This window comes from Oncorhynchus masou, chromosome 13 (genome assembly GCF_036934945.1).
Source record: "Oncorhynchus masou masou isolate Uvic2021 chromosome 13, UVic_Omas_1.1, whole genome shotgun sequence".
NCBI lineage: Eukaryota > Metazoa > Chordata > Actinopteri > Salmoniformes > Salmonidae > Oncorhynchus > Oncorhynchus masou.
Window position 1 is genome coordinate 79,395,209 of NC_088224.1, and position 16,986 is coordinate 79,412,194.

Sequence of the window (16,986 nt, forward strand, 5' to 3'; positions counted from 1 at the left end):
TTTTGGCCCATTCCTCCTGACAGAGCTGGTGTACCGAGTTAGGTTTGTAGGCCTCCTTGCTCACACACACTTTTTCAGTTCTGCCCACAAATTTTCTATAGGGTTGAGGTCAGGGCTTTCTGATGGCCACTCCAATACCTGGACTTTGTTGTCCTTAAGCCATTTTGCCACAACGTTGGAAGTCTACTTGGGGTCATTGTCCATTTGGAAGACCCATTTGCGACCAAGCTTCAACTTCCTGATTGTTGTCTTGAGATGTTGCTTCAATTTGATCCATCCTTCCTCATGAAGCCATCTATTTTGTGAACTGCACCAGTCTCTCCTGCAGCAAAGCAACCCCACAACATGATGCTGCCACCCCCGTGCTTCACGGTTGGGATGATGTTCTTCGGCCTGCAAGCATCCCCCTTTTTCCTCCAAACATAACGATGGTCATTATGGCCAAACAGGTCTATTTTTGTTTCATCAAACCAGATGACATTTCTCCAAAAAGTATGATCTTTTCCCCATGTATAATTGTAAACCGTAGTCTGGCTTTTTTATGGCGGTTTTGGAGCAGTGGCTTCATCCTTGCTGAGCGGCCTTTCAGGTTATGTCGATATAGAACACATTTTACTGTGGATATAGATACTTTTGTACCTGTTTCCTCCAACGTCTTCACAAGGTCCTTTGCTGTTGTTCTGGGATTGATTTGCACCAAGTACGTTCACCTCTAGGAGACAGAACGCGTCTCCTTCCTGAGCGGTGTGACGGCTGTGTGGTCCCATGGTGTTTATACTTGCGTACTATTGTTTGTACAGATGAACGTGGTACCTTCAGGCGTTTGGAAATTGCTCCCAAGGATGAACAAGACTTGTGGAGGTCCACAATTTTTTTCTGAGGTCTTGGCTGATTTCTTTTGAATTTCCCATGATGTCAAGCAAGAGGCACTGAGTTTGAAGTTAGGCCTTGAAATACATCCACAGGTACACCTCCAGTTGACTCAAATTATGTCAATTAGCCAATCAGAAGCTTCTAAAGCCATGACATAATTTTCTGGAATATTCCAAGCTGTTTTAAGGCACAGTCAATTTAGTGCATGTAAACTTCTGACCCACTGAAATTGTGATACAGTGAATTCTAAGTGAAATAATCTGTTTGTAAACAATCGTTGGAAAAATAACTTTTGTCATGCACAAAGCAGATGTCCTAACTGACTTACCAAAACTATAGTTTGTCATCAAAAAATTTGTGGAGCGGTTGAAAATGAGTTTTAATGACTCCAACCTAGGTGTATGTAAATGTCGACTTTCCAACTGTACAGTACATTCCCAAGGGAGGGCTTGGTAACACATAAACTGTGTTTAGATGGCCATTTACCGCAATGATATTGCGTGTAGTGGTGTGTTCACTTTTTAAAACCAATTACCATGTTGTTTTCCTGGTCGACATATATTTACATTACATTTAAGTCATTTAGCAGACGCTCTTATCCAGAGCGACTTACAAATTGGTGAATTATATGGTGTCACTTATGATATTAATTAGACAATGAGTTTTAATTTCAAGCGGACGAATGGCATCTTGGTTTAATCTGGTTCCTTTGATGCAGAGGAGGCCGGGTAATTTAAAATATACTTAAACATGACAAGTATGTGGTGCTAAACTACATTTTTCTTTCATGTTCTTCTTCCTTTTCTAATTTTCTGCTCCCAGAAAAGTTTAGAACCTATCAAACAGTCAGAGGAAAATCACCATGTACCTGCTTGTGTTTGTGTGCGGTTTTGCTGCTGGACCAGGATTAGATTTGAAACTGTTCCAAGGCCAGGCTTGACTGCCTCCTCCCATTTGTCCGGCTCTACTCTGCCCTACTCCGTTCTGTTCTCTCAACAGCCTGCTAGCTCTAGTCTGCCCTACTCTGTTCTGTTCTCTCAACAGCCTGCTAGCTCTAGTCTGCCCTACTCTGTTCTGTTCTCTTAACAGCCTGCTAGCTCTACTCTGCCCCACTCTGTCCTGTTCTCTCAACAGCCTGCTAGCTCTAGTCTGCCCTACTCTGTTCTGTTCTCTTAACAGACTGCTAGCTCTACTCTGCCCTACTGTCGCGACTTCCTCCGAAGTCGGTCCCTCTCCTTGTTCGGGCGACGTTCGGCAGTCGACGTCACCGGTCTTCTAGCCATCGCTGATCCACATTTAATTTTCCATTGGTTTTGTCTTTGTTTTCTACACACCTGGTTTTCATTCCCTAATTACATGTTCATATATTTAACCCTCTGTTTCCCCCATGTTTTTGTGTGTGATTGTTTCTATGTTCATTTCGGTTCATTATGACTGTTTTTTTGACGGGTACTGTTCTCACCCGTGCCTTATATTTACCGTTTGTATTTGGTAAAGTGTATTTGTTTACCTTGTGCTTTTATTTTTGAGTAAAGTACATTGCTCACTCATTTTGCTCTCCTGCGCCTGACTTCATGCACCAGCTACACTCACCAACTGACACCTACTCTGTTCTGTTCTCTTAACAGACTGCTAGCTCTACTCTGCCCTACTCTGTTCTGTTCTCTTAACAGCCTGCTAGCTCTACTCTGTTCTGTTCTCTTAACAACCTGCTAGCTCTACTCTGTTCTGTTCTCTTAACAACCTGCTAGCTCTAATCTGTTCTGTCCTCTTTACAACCTGCTAGCTCTACTCTGCCCTACTCTGTTATGTCCTCTTCACAGCCTGCTAGCTCAGCTCTACTCTGCACTACTCTGTTCTGTTCTCTTAACAGCCTGCTAGCTCTACTCTGTTCTGTTCTCTAAACAGCCTGCTAGCCCTGCGCTCTCATGCCAGTCAGACAACCTCACTCCAGATATCACTGTAAACCAATGTCTCCCTGACACTGTCTGCTCTAACGAATGTATGTATGTGTGTGTCCATCCACAGAGACATCAGAAGTTTCGCCGAGCAGTTCTCGCTGTGCAGTTTGTCTGTAACATGATATAAATGTACAAAGCAAGTATCACTACAGTACCACCCAGCATACATTCTTTTTTACTCCTTGGTATTGCAGTGCATCAGATCCATTCACTGTGTGAAATGCCTCTAGATTCAGGTGAACGTGGTGTAGTTTATCAAGCTGCTGGTTGGTACACAGCCATGGTCTCTGTAGGGTTGGACTGCTGAGGATTGATATCAGACAGCTTTCTCTCTCATCTGTGTTTGCTAACCAGGATTTCCTGACCAGATTAAAACATTCACACCTCACTGCCCACGTTCAGGCTGTTCCGCCCCTGGCTGTGCCTCATTGCTCTGCACCCCCTCCATCCATCCCTCTCTCAATCCATCCCTCCCTCTCCAACGAATTGGGCCCAGCCTGGTTGGAGCTGGCAGCTATCTCCAGTGTTGGACATGAGATATGATATACTCAGCTGGCTTCTGTCCTGAATGAGTGTGTCAGTATGTGAGCAGGTGGATGTGTGAGAGAGAAGATAGGAGGAGTGGGAGGGACGGAGGGACGGAGGGACGGAGGGACGGAGGGAGGGAGATCTGCTGCTGTCTGTCTGGAAATTATTGAAGCGGGAAGGCAGATGTGTTTTTTAAACGATGTGAGTCTGTTGTTCCAGATGTCTCTAATGTAGCTGTAAGACATGCAGACACACACGCCACACATACACACGCCACACACACTTCATGCACACATACACACCACATGCACACCACACACACATACCACAAGCACACACAAAATATTCTTGTGGGGACCGACGGAATGACCCACTTGTCCGAATTGTCCTTGTATTACTATCCTTGTGAGGACTTCTGGTAACCACAAGGATAGTAAAACCAAACACACACACACATGAAATCCCATGCAATGTTTGTATATGTGTGCATTTACTGTTGCAAATGTGCATTACCACCCAGAGACTATGCTGCATCCCAGGCAGAGAAGCTGTCCTTTGCTGAGCTCACCACCCGGGCTGTTGCTACCCGGAACCACAACCTGGTGTTTCATGTGTCGTGGTACAGAGCCAGCAAGGAGGTATGAGTGCTGGAGCACATCAACCCCACACAGCTTCACCCTCTCTGGGCAGCTCAACCACCGTAACCTCCCTCTGGGCTGGTGGAAGATATGGAGGGAAGATGGAGGCATGGTTTTTGAACCACTTCTCTGTTTGTCTGTTGGTCTGTCTCTCTCCCTTGCCTTCTTTCACATAGATAGTTGATTGTTGATTGATATATTGCCGACAGAGATGGTCTCCTCGCTTCGCGTTCTTAGGAAAGTGTGCAGTAGTTTGTTTTTTTATGTATTCTTTTTTACATTGTTACCCCAGGAAATCTTAAGAGCCCCAGAGAAGCACTTCCCAACATGGTGGGTCATAGCTCTAGACTGGGCAGTGAAACAGACTGCTTGAAACATTGTTAAGGTCATCCAGAAGGTCATAAGAATACCATTAGGCTTTAGATGGACTGGGCTTAATCTGTGTCTGGGAAACCGGCCCTAAAACTTGGGAGAACCATTGTCTTCCATCTTATTGTCTGAGGGCAGCTATACTGGCTGTACTTTGATTGGCTTTGCTGAGATCATATAAATTGATACTTATCTACTTCCTCCCAAGGCTCCCCTTCTCTGGAACACACAACAGGTAGCTTATTAACTTACTTACAGAACTATTTTCCTTAAGTCAATATAAAGCCCAGGAGGGAAATATAAAATAAACATAAAACCTCCAATGAAGCCTACTTAATGGCGATATTGAACAGAATCATGCTAACTAATAATGAAAATAATGTAGCCACGGGCTAGCAGGCAGAAACTGAGGAGGTCTGTGGAAAACACACTCACTGTTCTGGAGGCTGACTCAGTACTCTCTGGCGTGGATTTCAGGAAAGCACTATGGGTTTCCTCATAGGACATTACCATCATATTAAATTTACCACTGCTTTTTATGTTATTTGGAAAATTCATTCAGTTTGGTGCGATTTTATATTAATTAAATTACTGTTACAGAAAGAGTAATGAGAGAGCTATGGTAGTTAAAGAAGTTTAAGTTGGGTTTTGTGGAGTACAGATGTAGGATCTTAATTTGAGCCAGTATGCTATGGCAGGAAAATAATTATGCAGCAACAGGAAATGTTAATTATTGTGTGGATTATAATTAATGGAAATTTTTGTAAGGGTCGATACACATTTCAAAGTGGAAATTACAAACTTAAAAAAGCACTTAAAAAAGTTAAATACAATGCAAGTTCGCATTTCCTGTTATGCAGGATCATTCTCAGCAACCTATGAGTGATCAAATTAAAATCTTACATCTGTATTGACCTTTTATGTCCCTGAATTTTGTTTTCCTCATCTTCAGGAGGAACACAGTCATATCAAAGGACACAAGATCTTCTGCTTTCGTCGTTGTTGTTAAATCAGTTAATTGATCTATTACGTGGTCAGTCTAGTTACTAGCGATTCAAAAGTTATTTAACTTCTTAAGGTATAAGGGGCAGCATTTGGATAAATAGCATGCCCAATTTCAACTTCCTGCTACTCATGCCAAGAATATAAGATATGCATATTATTAGTAGATTTGGATAGAAAACACTGAAGTTTCAAAAACTGGTTGAATTATGTCTATGAGTATAACAGAACTTATGTAGCAGCCAAAACCCCGAGGACTAACCGTTCAGATTTTGTTTTTGAGGTCTCTGTCTGTTCATTGAGTTCTCATTGGCAAATTATATTTCTTAGGAACTTGTTTTCAGTTCCAACCGCTTCCACTGGATGTCACCAGTCTTTGGAATTTGGTTGAGGTTATTCCTTTGTGCAATGAAGGAGTCTGGCCATCTATGAACTGCATAACACTGTTGAGAGTAGAGTAAGACTTGAAAAGTAGCTTGGTTTGTTGTGTTCCTGTATTGAACACAGATAGACCCGTCTTCAATTTGATCAATTATTAACGTTTAAAAATACCTAAAGTTGCATTACAAAAGTAGTTTGAAATGTTTCGGCAAAGTTTAAAGGCAACTTTTGAAATATTTTGTAGTGACGTTGCGCATTTTGGAAGCTGTTTTTTTCTGGATCAAACGGGCCAAGTAAATTGACATTTTGAATATATATGGACGGAATTAATCGAACAAAAGGACCAATTGTGATATTTATGGGACATATTGGAGTGCCAACAAAAGAAGCTCGTCAAAGGTAAGGCATGTTTTATATTTTATTTCTGCGTTTTGTGTAGCGCCCGCAGGGTTGATATATGCTACCCTCTTTGTTTACTGTTGTGCTATCATCAGATAATAGCTTCTTATGCTTTCGCCGAAAAGCCTTAAAACCTTACAGTGAGTAAGGTTGGATGACCTCTTGTCTGCAATGGTGTGTGCCTATGTGTGTGTGTACCTGTGTGTGTGTGTGTGTGTGTGTGTGTGTGTGTGTCTGTCTGTGTGCGTGCCTGTGTGTGTGCCTGTCTGTGTGCGTGCCTGTTTGTGTGCTTGCCTGTGTTTGTGTGTGTGTGTGTGTGTGTGTGTGTGTGTGTGTGTGTGTGTGTGTGTGTGTGTGTGTGTGTGTGTGTGTGTGTGTGTGTGTGTGTGTGTGTGTGTGTGTGTGGACCAGGGATGGCCAGTAAACCAGCAGGACATCTGGAAATATCCGTTTATAGTCTGAGGTCTGTCTAATTTGAATTATTCAACACCTCGTCTCAAACCAGATTGCTGAGGTGACAACACACTGTCATTTACATATGCCACTATCAACTCTCACAGAGGATCTACTGTACTTAGCAATTTATTTCAGCAAAATAGAAAAACCAACAACAGCAACAACAACAACAGTATTTCATGGGTGCCATTAGCTATCAGTGTAACTTCAGAAGGGGGGTGGGAGGGAGAGGCTCAATTATCTCAACGCGAAGGCAATTTCACAAGGCCATGCCATTACCTCTTTGGAGAGGGAAAACAGAGTGCTTGTGTTTACTGCTGGAGCTTAATTAAGGGAAATTGGAGATGCAGAGCGTTTTTTGGTACTACACCGGTGTTTGGGTTGAAAGAGACACTTATGTAATGAAAGTTTGAGGAACGTTTAAAGGCCATTCAGTTCTCCTGAACGGCTGGAATAGTTTGATTATATTTCATTGCTCCGCGCTTCACAGAGGGAGGTAGAGAAATGGAAGTGTATAGAGGATGATTGTCGTCCAACATGAGCTTTTGTTTGGACAAAAAACTTTTTCCTTTCGACTGTATTTTCTTTTCATTGCATGTTTTCTGGTAATTAGGTTTGCCAGCAGGACTGCTTGCTGAATGAAATAAATGGATTGTGTTTGTATTTTGAAGGCTTTCAGGTGGTTGGAATACAAGGAAAACCAAACCGAGTGGAAGGTATGCCTACTGAGACATGATAATAATAATAATAGTAACATTCAAACTACAAAAAGTTGAATTGTGTCAGGGTGTGATTTGGGTGGGCATTCTATGTTCCTTTCTCTATGTTTTTGTTTTTGCTTTTTTTGGCCGGGTATGGTTCTCAATCAGGGACAGCTGTCTATCGTTGTCTCTGATTGGGAACCATAGCTTTTTCCCACAGGGTATTTGTGGGTAGTTAATTTCTGTTTAGTGTTTTGCACCTTTCAGGACTGTTTCGGTTATTCCCTTTGTTATTTTGTTATAGTGTCCAGTTTTAATACAGAAAGCATGAGCATTTACCATGCTGCGCTTTGGTCCGATGATGGCTCTTCTTCAGATGCCGAATACTGTTACAAATTGGCAGATCTACACACCTGCTGTACATTTAGGATTGAGATTAATCGTGACACAGCCCTACAAGATTCTCTCTATTGTGCATCTGCAAAAGTTTGTCAGGGTTTTGGGTGACAGGCAAAATTTCTTCAGTCTCCTGAAGTTGAAGAAGCGCTGTTGCGCCTTATTCACCACACTGTCTGTGTGGGTGGACCATTTCAGTTTGTCTGTGATGTGTATGCCGAGGAACTTGAAACATTCCTTCTTCTCCACCGCTGTCCCTTTGATGTGGATAGGGGGGTACTTCCTCTGCTGTTTCCTGAAGTCCACGATCTTCACTTTTGTTTTGTTGAGAGGTTGTTTTCCTGACACCACACTCCGAGTGCCCTCGCCTCCTCCCTGTAGGATGTCTTGTCCTTGTTGGTAATCAAGCCAACTGTTGTGTCATCTGCAACTTGATGATTGAGTTGGAGGCGTGCATGGTCACGCAGTCGTGGGTTAACAGGGAGTACAGGAGAGGGCTGAGCACACACCCTTGTGGAGCCCCAGTGTTGAGAGTCAGTGAAGTGGAGATGCTGTTTCCTACCTTCACCACCTGGGGGCGGCTCGTCAGAAAGTCCAGGACCCAATTGCACAGGGCGGGGTTGAGACCCAGGGCCTGCAGTTTGATGATGAGCTTGGAGGGACTAGGTATTCCTCTTGTCCAGATGGGATAGGGCAGTGTGCAGTGTGATGACGATTGCATCGTCTGTGGGCCTGTTGGAGCGGTATGCAAACTGAAGTAGGTCTATGGTGGCTGGTAAGTTGGAGGTGATATTATCCTTGTCTAGTCTCTCAAAGCACTTCATGATGACAGAGTGAGTGCTACGGGGCAGTAGTCGTGTAGTTCAGTTATCTTTACCTTCTTGGGTACAGGAACAATTTTGGCAATCTTGAAGCATGTGGGGCCAGCAGACTAGGATAGGGAACGATTGAATATGTCCATAAACACACCAGCCAGCTGGTCTGCACATGCCTGAGGACACAGCGAGGGATGCCGTATGGGCCAGCAGCCCTGCGAGGGTTAACACCTCCAGCGACGAGCAATCCCGTATCCGGGAGCGTAATCATAGCCTCAAGTGCATTACCATAACGCAACGTTTCCTATTCATGAAAATCGCAAATGAAATTAAATAAATATATTCAAACACAAGCTTAGCCTTTTGTTGACAACACTGTCATCTCAGATATTCAAAATATGCATTACAGCCAACGCTAGACAAGCATTTGTGCAAGTTTAGCATGGCATAATGCTTATGCGAGGCTGTGCTGGCAGCAGGCAACATTTTCACAAAAATAAGAAAAGCCACCAAATTAAATCATTTACCTTTGAAGAACTTCAGATGCATTCACTCAGGAGACTCCCAGTTAGATAGCAAATGTTCCTTTTTTCCAAAAATAATATTTTTGTAGGCGAAAAACGTCACGTTTGTTCATCCTGCTTGGCTGAGAAATCGAGAGAAAAATACTTCAACTATAATGCCTTAGCATAACGCAACTTTTTCTATTAATGAAAATCGCAAATGAAATGAAATAAATATATTGAAACACAAGCTTAGCCTTTTGTTAACAACACTGTCATCTCAGATTTTCAAAATATGCTTTTCAACCAAAGCTACACAAGCATTTGTGTAAGAGTATTGATAGGCCAGCATAGCATTAAGCCTAGCATTCAGCAGGCAACATTTTCACAAAAACAAGAAAAGCATTCAAATAAAATAATTTACCTTTGAAGAACTTCGGATGTTTTCAATGAGGAGACTCTCTGTTAGATAGCAAATGCTAATTTTTTCCAAAAAATATTAGTTGTGTAGGAGAAATCGCTCCGTTTTGTTCATCACTTTTGGCTAAGAAAAAAAAAAGAAAATTAATTCACTACAACGCCAAACTTTTTTCCAAATTAACTAATATCGACAGAAACATGGCAAACGTTGTTTAGAATCATCCTCAAGGTGTTTTTCACATCATTCGTGGCAGTTGGGTTTCTCCTCCGTAGCAAACGGAAAAGTACTGCAGCTGGAGATTACGCAATAATTGCAATGGAGGACACCAAGCAACCACCTGGGGCGGCAGGGTAGCCTAGTAGTTGGAGCGTTGGACTAGTAACCGACAGGTTGCAAGTTTGAATCCCCGAGCTGACAAGGTACAAACAAATCTGTCATTCTGCCCCTGAACAGGCAGTTAACCCACTGTTCCTAGGCCGTCATTGAAAATAAGAATTTGTTCTTAACTGACTTGCCTAGTAAAATTAAGGTAAAAAAAAAAATGTTTCTTATGGTCAATCTTCCAATGATATGCCTACAAATACATCACAATGCTGCAGACACCTTGTGGAAAACGTAAGCTGACTACAAGCTCCTCCACAGCCATATAAGGAGTCATTGCCATGAGGCGGTTTCAAAAAATGCGGCACTTCCTGATTGGATTTTTATCTGGGTTTTTTCTGTAACATCAGTTCTGTGGCACTCACAGACAATATATTTGCAGTTTTGGAAACGTCAGAGTGTTTTCTATCCAAAGCTGTCAATTATATGCATAGTCGAGCATCTTTTCGTGACAAAATATTTTGTTTAAAATGGGAACATTTTTCATCCCAAAATTAAAATAGCGCCCCCTATATCCAACTGGTTAAATGTCTTACTCACGTCGGCCACGGAGAAGGAATGGGGGGTGGGGGGGCACAGTCCTTGTTAGGGGGCCGCATTGGTGGCACTGTATTATCCTCAAAGCGGGCAAAGAATGTGTTTAGTTTGTCCGGAAGTGTGACGTCGGTGTCTGTGACGTGGCTGGTTTTCTTTTTGTAGTTTGTGATTTCCTGTAGTCTCGTGTCTGAGCTATTGAATTGCGACTCCACTTTGTCCCTGTTCCGGCATTTCACTTGTTTGATTGCCTTACAGAGGGAATAACTACAGTGTTTATATTCAGCCATAATCCCAGACCTCTTTCCATGGTTAAATGCGGTGGTTTGAACTTTCAGTTTTGTGCCAATTCCGGTATCCATCCACGGTTTCTGGTTATGGTAGGTTTTCATAGTCACAGTGGGTACAACATCTCCAATGCACTTCTTTACAAACTCACTCACCGAGTCAGCGAATAGGTTGATGTTGTTATCTGAGGCTGACCAGAACATATCCCAGTCCGCGTAATTAAAACAATCTTCAATCGTGGAATCCGATTGGTCAGACAGGCGTTGAAAGGTTCTCTTCACTGTTACATCCTGTTTTAGTTTCTGCCTATAATGCGTAAGGAGAAAGATGGCGTCGTGGATTGCCGAAGGGAAGGCGGGGAGGGCTTTGCATGCATCATGGAAGTTAAAGTAGCAGTACACTGTATTAAATGTAGTCCCCTTCCCCTTTTCAGGGCCTGGCCTACCTGGTTTTGAGGACACCTGCTCCATGACGCTGGTGTCTCAGGAGACAACATCTACAGCAACACACTGATGACATCTACATCAACACACTGACAAAACAGGTACCCCAACACACTGACCAAATATCTACATCAACACACTGTCCAAACAGGTACCCCAACACACTGACCAAACAGGTACCCCAACACACTAACCAAACATCTACATCAACATACTGACCAAACAGGTACCCTAACACACTGACCAAACAGGTACCCCAAAACACTGACCAAACATCTACATCAACACACTGACCAAACAGGTACCCCAACACACTGACCAAACATCTACATCAACACACTGACCAAACAGGTACCCTAACACACTGACCAAACAGGTACCCCAACACACTGACCAAACAGGTACCCCAACACACTGACCAAACAGGTACCCCAACACACTGTCCAAACATCTACATCAACACACTGACCAAACAGGTACCTCAACACACTCATCAAACAGGTACCGTGACCTCAACACGCTGATAACATCTACTACAACACACTGACCAAACAGGTATCTCAACACACTCACCAAACAGGTATCTCAACACACTCACCAAACAGGTATCTCAATACACTCACCAAACAGGTATCTCAACACACTCACCAAACAGGTATCTCAACACACTCACCAAACAGGTACCTCAACACACTCACCAAACAGGTACCTCAACACACTCACCAAACAGGTATCTCAACACACTCACCAAACAGGTATCTCAATACACTCACCAAACAGGTATCTCAACACACTCACCAAACAGTTATTTCAACACACTCACCAAACAGGTATCTCAACACACTCACCAAACAGGTACCTCAACACACTCACCAAACAGGTACCTCAACACACTCACCAAACAGGTATCTCAATACACTCACCAAACAGGTATCATCTGTGTCAGTCCCTGACAACCCAGAACATTGTATTTCCATTTGAGTTGACTACGGTGGAGGAGTGCTCGTTTGAACACTGCTACATTGTCAGGATTACCAGCTTCAAAGAGCCAATTAATTTCTCAAGGTCCTTCATTGATTAACTTTTTCTCCTCTGCACTGACAAGGTAGTTTGGAGAAAGAGATAACGGCCTTCTCATCCCAACATGCTCTTCCAAAGTTAGAGGATTCAAGGATAGGAAGCTTCAATTAAGCAAACAAACCTCTCACTACTGTAGGTCGTTAGTCAGTCGAACACTGCAATGTGTTTTAAAGGAGTGTTTGGATCCAATCAAAACAATTACCAATGTAAAGTTAGCTTGATGTCATTTATTCTTATTTAACTTTTAGCACTAAGACATTGGGGTGGGTTCTACTAATCTAACATAAAGCATAATAGCTAAATGATCCATGGTATAACCATCTTAAAAAAATATTATATGTATTAGTCATATGTTGGATTAAACAGGATACATGCATGCAGTATATCACTGGTATGTCTATAGGTAGACTGTACAGTATATGCCCCTCCTTCCACAGATCCAGCCACACCCCTCAGAGAGCACACTACAGAGCCAGCTTCAGGAGCATGTCAACTGGGAGCACACAGATACACCCCTCAGAGAGCACACTACAGAGCCAGCTTCAGGAGCATGTCAACTGGGAGCACACAGATACACCCCACAGAGAGCACACTACAGAGCCAGCTTCAGGAGCATGTCAACTGGGAGCACACAGATACACCCCTCAGAGAGCACACTCAGAGAGCACAATACAGAGCCAGCTTCAGGAGCATGTCAACTGGGAGCACACAGATACACCCCTCAGAGAGCACAATACAGAGCCAGCTTCAGGAGCATGTCAACTGGGAGCACACAGATACACCCCTCAGAGAGCACACTACAGAGCCAGCTTCAGGAGCATGTCAACTGGGAGCATAGAGATACACCGTCCTCAGAAGCATCCTCCAACGCTTATGAAGCGAGGAAGTAGAGAATGAGATCTGAAATTCCACTCTGGCTTTATTTATATTGTGTGTTGGAGACAGTTTTTTTGTAATTTTGTATTGTGTGTTTGTCATTAAATATGTATCGTGTTATTGAGGAACTGAAGTGACGAAGACCATAGACAAGCACTGGCACAGATGTAGATCGTTTTGGTTCCTTATTTGATCACTGAATGATATTGAGCTTGGAAAAGTGTGCCCTCTCCGTGTAGCGTTTTCATTTCACTTTGTTCTCTGGGACAATTATAGAGATTAAATATATATACAGTACATCTATGTCAAGGTGCCTTTTCTGCAGAATATGAAGCCAGCAGCAAGGTGTGGTTGATACTGTATATAATGGCGGGTTTTCTATTACAGAACAGGGGTATATGATCCAGTGTTGCAGAGATATTCTCATCTGTATTCAGCTCTGCTGCTGAGGTCAAAGAGCATGCTTGGAGGGCATGTGTGTGAGAGCACACTGCTCTCTCACACACACACACACACACACACACACGCACGCACACACACACACACACACACACACACACACACACACACACACACACACACACACACACACACACACACACACACACACACACACACACACACACACACACACACACACACGCATGCATGCACACACGTACACATACACAAGCACACACACACACACACACGCACACACGCACGCACACACGTACACAAACACACACACACCCCACACATTATCATATATTGTCAGTATGCTAAGATTCTCTAGTCAGCCATGTATGTTAACCACTAGTGTCGACGCCCAGATCCCCCTACTCCCCACTCTCCATTTTCACACACAACACAATTATCATAATAGGGGGTTTAATGGAATTCGTGCTGGTTCAGAACGCTCTGCCTGCCCGTGTAGCTACAACACCTTGATTGATACTGTGGTCCATCTGTCGCCATCTGCTCCCCCCTGGACTGCAGTAAACACAGTCATTACCAAGGCCCTGGCTGGTCAGGGGGAGAGACGCCCTATCTCAACCCCAGAAAAGAGCAACACAGATGGGGACGGCTCAGACAACACCCCCCCACCCCTTCCTCCCACCACCTCCTCTGGAAACCTGCCCAGAGCAGAACACGTAGAGGGCGAATGGAGAAGAGAGAGTGAACACAGCATCAGCAGGACCACAGATGATAATCTGCTCTCCTGTGGAATCCAATGAGGATGTGTGAAGGGGGTTGAGGTGTGTGTGTTTCTGCAGCCTGAATGTATACACAGGTAGTAAGGGCATGCAGTGAGGTGGAGGTTGGTGGTTAATGAGTGTAGATATATGTTAGGGTTGGTGATTAATGAGGAGGTTGGTGGTGAATGAGGGTATAGATGGAGGTTGATGGTTAACAAGGGTATAAATGGAGGTTGGTGGTTCTTGAGAGTATATATGGAGGTTTGTGGTTAATGAGGATATATATGGAGATTGCTAGTTTATATATTTGAGTAACCTTTATTTAACAAGGCAAGTTAGATAAGAACAAATTCTTATTTTCAATGACAGCCTAGGAACAGTGGGTTAAGTTCCTTGTTCAGGGGCAGAACGACAGATTTTTACCTTGTCAGCTCAGGGATTCGATCTAGCAACCTTTCAGTTACCGGCCCAATGCTATAACTAGAAGGCTACCTGCCGCACCAAAATGAATTAATGAATTAATGAGAGTATACACAGAGGTTGAATTAATGAGAGTATACACAGAGGTTGAAATAATGAGAGTATACATGGAGGTTGAATTAATGAGAGTATACATGGAGGTTGAATTAATGAGAGTATACACGGAGGTTGAATTAATGAGAGTATACACGGAGGTTGAATTAATGAGAGTATACACGGAGGTTGAATTATAGAGAGCATACACGGAGGTTGAATTAATGAGAGTATACACGGAGGTTGAATTAATGAGAGTATACATTGAGGTTGAATTAATGAGAGTATACACGGAGGTTGAATTAATGAGAGTATACACGGAGGTTGAATTATAGAGAGCATACACGGAGGTTGAATTAATGAGAGTATACACGGAGGTTGAATTAATGAGAGTATACACGGAGGTTGAATTAATGAGAGAATACATGGATGTTGAATTAATGAGAGTATACACGGAGGTTGAATTAATGAGAGTATACACAGAGGTTGAATTAATGAGAGTATACACGGAGGTTGAATTAATGAGAGTATACACGGAGGTTGAATTAATGAGAGTATACACGGAGGTTGAATTAATGAGAGTATACACGGAGGTTGAATTAATGAGAGTATACACGGAGGTTGAATTAATGAGAGTATACACAGAGGTTGAATTATAGAGAGTATACACGGAGGTTGAATTAATGAGAGTATACACGGAGGTTGAATTATAGAGAGTATACACGGAGGTTGAATTAATGAGAGTATACACGGAGGTTGAATTAATGAGAGTATACACGGAGGTTGAATTAATGAGAGTATACACGGAGGTTGAATTATAGAGAGTATACACGGAGGTTGAATTAATGAGAGTATACACGGAGGTTGAATTAATGAGAGTATACACGGAGGTTGAATTAATGAGAGTATACATGGAGGTTGAATTAATGAGAGTATAAACGGAGGTTGAATTTATGAGAGTATACATGGAGGTTGAATTAATGAGAGTATAAACGGAGGTTGAATTAATGAGAGTATACATGGAGGTTGAATGAATGAGAGTATACACGGAGGTTGAATTAATGAGAGTATACACGGAGGTTGAATTAATGAGAGTATACATGGAGGTTGAATTGAGAGTATACACGGATGTTGAATTAATGAGAGTATACACGGAGGTTGAATTAATGAGAGTATACACGGAGGTTGAATGAATGAGAGTATACACGGAGGTTGAAGTAATGAGAGTATACATGGAGGTTGAATTGAGAGTATAAACGGAGGTTGAATTAATGAGAGTATACATGGAGGTTGAATTAATGAGAGTATAAACGGAGCTTGAATTAATGAGAGTATACACGGAGGTTGAATTATAGAGAGCATACACGGAGGTTGAATTAATGAGAGTATACACGGAGGTTGAATTAATGAGAGTATACATTGAGGTTGAATTAATGAGAGTATACATTGAGGTTGAATTAATGAGAGTATACACGGAGGTTGAATTAATGAGAGTATACACGGAGGTTGAATTAATGAGAGTATACATGGAGGTTGAATTAATGAGAGTATAAACGGAGCTTGAATTAATGAGAGTATACACGGAGTTTGAATTAATGAGAGTATACATGGATGTTGAATTAATGAGAGTATACACGGAGGTTGAATTAATGAGAGTATACACAAAGGTTGAATTAATGAGAGTATACACGGAGGTTGAATTAATGAGAGTATACACGGAGGTTGAATTAATGAGAGTATACACGGAGGTTGAATTAATGAGAGTATACACGGAGGTTGAATTAATGAGAGTATACACGGAGGTTGAATTAATGAGAGTATACACGGAGGTTGATTTATAGAGAGTATACACGGAGGTTGAATTAATGAGAGTATACACGGAGGTTGAATTAATGAGAGTATACACGGAGGTTGAATTATAGAGAGTATACACGGAGGTTGAATTAATGAGAGTATACACGGAGGTTGAATTAATGAGAGTAAACACGGAGGTTGAATTAATGAGAGTATACACGGAGGTTGAATTATAGAGAGTATACACGGAGGTTGAATTAATGAGAGTATACACGGAGGTTGAATTAATGAGAGTATACACGGAGGTTGAATTAATGAGAGTATACATGGAGGTTGAATTAATGAGAGTATAAACGGAGGTTGAATTTATGAGAGTATACATGGAGGTTGAATTAATGAGAGTATAAACGGAGGTTGAATTAATGAGAGTATACATGGAGGTTGAATGAATGAGAG